Source organism: Elephantulus edwardii, unplaced genomic scaffold (genome assembly GCF_000299155.1).
Source record: "Elephantulus edwardii isolate Elephantulus edwardi_28Jun2011 unplaced genomic scaffold, EleEdw1.0 scaffold00267, whole genome shotgun sequence".
Taxonomy (NCBI): Eukaryota; Metazoa; Chordata; class Mammalia; order Macroscelidea; family Macroscelididae; genus Elephantulus; species Elephantulus edwardii.
Genome location: NW_006400017.1, coordinates 1,479,008 through 1,483,513, shown reverse-complemented (window position 1 = coordinate 1,483,513; position 4,506 = coordinate 1,479,008).

Below are 4,506 nucleotides of genomic sequence, written 5' to 3'. Positions count from 1 at the left end.
CTTCTGGAAAGAGATGCACAAAGAAGCGGCATGAACACACTATTATCACAGTATTAAAAGAAGACTGACAACAGGCCAAGTGCTCATCAGTAAAGGACTTGCTTATCACATGGTACCTGACACTAGAATACTCTGTATCCTTAAACACTGAAGCTCATGCCCAGGTACCCCTTCAAGACAAATGAAAACATATAGCCACAAAGTTACTTTATTTCTAACAGCCCCAAGCTGGAACAACTCAAATATCCATCAGGATAATACACAAACTGTGGACTATTGATGCAATTGAATAATACCTAATAACAATAAAAGGAATGACACACGCAATGTATGAATCTCCAAAGCATTTTATGAAGCAAAACAGATCAGACACACAAAAGTTCATCATGTACCGATTCCATTTATATGAGGTTCAACAGATGAATTAATCTATAGTGACAGAAATTGACACAATGTTTGCATACGGGAACGATAAGGGGAACCAGTTTTTCTTGAGTGTGATAGAAATGGGGTGTTGCTTACACATGTATACATTGCTAAAAATTATATTGTATGTTTTAGATCTAAGCAACATCACTGAATTTATCTCACAGGTAAATACGGAATGTAAAAACTTAATCAAATGTATGTGTTATGAAATAAGATGATCTCTAATGAGAATCTATGGGAGAGAGTAGGAAACAAGGACAACCCGTAAATACGCTCTTGTATAATGAAGGGGTTGTCCAGTTAATTCTGGGTTTGGGCAGTTATTATGCTGTGTAAGGGAGTCCCTGAGTGGTGCAATCTGTTGACAAGCTGAGCCGCTAATGGAAAAGTTGGATATTAGAGTTCACCAAAAGGTGCCTCGGAAGGAAGGCCTTGTGTTCTATTTCCAAAAAATTGATCAGTGGAAATTCTACGGAGCATGGTTCTACTCTGGCTCATGGTGGCACGAGTCAGAACTGACAGGATGACACGTGGTGGTCTGCACAATAAGGTCTCCGTGAACATCGAGCTGGCAAACACCAGTCTTGTTCAGCCTTGGCTGGGAACACGCAGATTGGGCAACTCGGATTTTCCACTACTTTGATCATGTCTGCAAATGACTGCTTTGTGAGTGACGTGTGAATTTTAGTGAGAAGGTAAACTTACAAATAGAGAATCTGTGAATAATGAGGCTCGATTCTATTATCTGGAAGAGTGTGTGAGACATTATTTACAGCAGTCGTCTTGATAGAAGTACTAGAGGGCTCAAGATCTGAGGTTGGAGGGAAACTTCTCACTTTATATCCTCTCTATTATTTAATAGCTTTTACAATAAAGTAACGCAAATAAGCAAAGTACAAAAATTCAATCAGAACATCTGATAATCCAACCAAGAAATCTTAACTTAGTTTTATATTTTGAAATAATATTTTAAAACATAAAACTACGTTAAGATTACTTGGTTGGATAATCAGATGTCCTGACTGATTTTTTTTGTATTTCTATCATTGCTAGCTGGAAGCAGGGGAAATTGCCAGCTGTGGGCTGGCTGTGCCTCTAAGGGAGCTGTTGTTGTGAGTCTTTGAGTTGGAAACAACTCATAGCTGACCCTCTCGTGGGTTTTCAGAGTCAGTAAATCATATGGGAGGAGACTGCCCGCTTTTTTCCCATGCAGCAACTGGTGGATTTGAACCATGTGCCTTTGAGTTGGCAGTATAAGTCCTTACTACTAAGCCACCAGAGCTCCCTGACTAAGGGTAGAGGGGGCATTTGAATTAGCAGATCGGGTCCCTGGAAAACATTCCTGGAGTAGGAAAGTGGTGCTTGAGTCCTGGGTCAGGATATTGAATGAAAGAAACTGGATAGTCAATTGACAGGATTTCAGCTTCAAAGGATAAATTTTTGGTCACTATGGGAATCCCAGAACATTTAATTGTGCTAATGCGAAACCTATACTTGGACCAAGAGGCAGCAGTCAGAACAGAGCAGGGTAACACTGCATGGTTCAAAATTGGGAAGGGTGTACGCCAGGGATGCATCCTGTCTCCATACCTTTTCAACATGTATGCAGAGCAGATTATCTGGGAGGCTGGGCTCTATGAGGAGAATTGTGGCATCAGGATTGGTGGAAGATCTATTAACAATCTGCGTTATGCAGATGACACAACCCTGCTTGCTGAAACTGAGGAGGACCTCATGCACTTGCTGCGAAGGGTCAAGGACTGCAGCCTTCAGTATGGACTGAGGCTCAATGTCAAGAAGACAAAGATTCTCACCACTGGACCGATTGGCAGCATCAGGATGGATGGTGAAGAGATTGAGATTGTTCACAGCTTCAGTTTGCTCAGCTCCACAGTCAACACTCTTGGCACCAGCAGTCAGGAAATCAAAAAGCGTATCGCGATGGGAAAGTCTGCTGTTAGGGACCTCTCTAAAGTACTCAGGAGCAACAGTGTCTCTCTGGAGACTAAGGTGCGCCTGATACAGGCCATGGTCTTTGCACTCGCTTGTTATGTGTCAGAGAGTTGGACAATGACTAGGGAGGACAGAAGGAGAGTTGATGCCTTTGAGCTGTGGTGCTGGAGAAGAGTACTGAATGTACCATGGACTGCCAGGAAAACAAACAGATTCATCTTGGAGAGGATTAAACCAAGCAACTCCTTGGAGGCAAGGATTCTGGGGTTTCGTCTGACATACTTTGGACATGTTGCCAGGAGGGACGGGTCCTTGGAGAGGGACATCATGCTTGGGAGGGTGGAGGGACGGCGCAGGAGGGAAAGAACCCTTTATGAGATGGATTGATTCGGTGACTGGGGTAATCGGGATGGGTGTGTCAGAGGCAGTGCGGTTGGCGGAGGATAGAGCAGGGTTTAGGGCTGTTGTGCATAGGGTCGCTATGAGTCGCAAATGACTCGACTGCACATACCAACAACAACAATGTAAAAGGCAACCCCATGCTGAACAAGGTTTATTTTGATGAACTATTTTCTTTTTTAACGAGAATCAACAAGAACTTTCTTGGTGTGCTGGAAAACAAGGGCTTTAAGAGACTGTGAGACCACGGGTAGAGAGTACTTGGAAGAAGACATTCAGGGCTAAGAATAGGACTTTCAGGAATCCTTTTTAGCCAGACTACCCAGCAATTGGTCTTTATTTCCAGAAAGAAGAAAGCCTTCAAGGGCCTTAGTTAGTAACATCCTTATTCATTCCAAGAATTGCTTTTGTTTGAGAAAGTTGATTGCTATCCAGAATTTGTATCAACATCTTACTACCTATTGTTTTTGCTGTTGTTATATGCTGCCCAGTCAGAACCAACTCATAGCTGACCGTATAGGAGGCGTTCAGAGGTTGTAAATCACACAGGAAGATATTGCCCATATTTCTACAGATTGAGTCAGTATGGAGAAAGGATATAAACCTGATACACTCCCGTCATGATTTCAAACCATACATTGTTCCCTTATTCCATTTGGACAACAGCTTCTTGATCTAGGTAAAGATTTTGTATGAGCACAATTAAGTGTTCTGGGGTTCCTATTCATCTCCATGTTAGCCATAATTTGTTATTACTCACACAGTCAAATGTCTTTGCATACTCAACAAAGCACAAATAGACATTCTTTGAGTATCCTCTGCTTTCAAAGAAGATCCATCTGGCATTATCAATGCCTCAGCCTCTTCTAAATCCAGCTTGAACTTCTGGCAGCTACCTGTCAATGCATTGTTCTAGACATTTTTGGATGATCATCAGCAATATTTTGCTAACATGTGATAGTCATGATACTGTTCAATAGTTTCCACATTCACCTTTTTTGGGAATGGGAACAAATACAGATTTCTTTGCCAGTGCATACTAAATTGTGGAAAGAGAGAAGACTTCACCTGCTCCAGGAAGCTGCCTTGCTTACTGGCTCTGTGAAGAACTCTGGGTTCTTCCCTAAGGAAGCTCTCAGCTTGGAATGGATAGGGTTGGACACAGTGGCCTGTCCTCAGGAGTCCCCAATCCAGAGATTAGTCACTAAAAAGATCTGCAGCATCCTGACCTAGGAAATATAGAATCCTTGTGGAGTCATAAAGTGTTAGCAAAAAGGTTAAGAGAGCAATCATTGTCAGAATTATGTGTTCAGCTAAACATGGGTCCAAATATTCAGATCCTAAGAGAATACAAAAGGGTAGAATCTCTTCACAAAATTTGAGAGGCAAAATACTGCTGGGGTAAAAGTGTGAGTCTGCCTTTGACAAATGACTAAAACTCAGATGAAGGTAGGGAGTGAACTTCTGTGGCAGGCTCTGAGCTGAGACAATATGTGGGTGGGCATGAGGACAGCATCTGTGCCACGAAGAGCAAGAGCCAATTGTAGAGAGATCCATGACTTTGATGAAAGGCCAAGGTCAACATTTGTTTTAGGGTTGCAGCACAGCTTCTCACCACTAGGCTACCAGACCCCCCTTAAGGTCAACATTTGAGTCTAACCGCTTCACAGTGGAACCTGAAATACAGTGAACAGAATGACTTGTTCAGGGTTAGAGATCAAGATC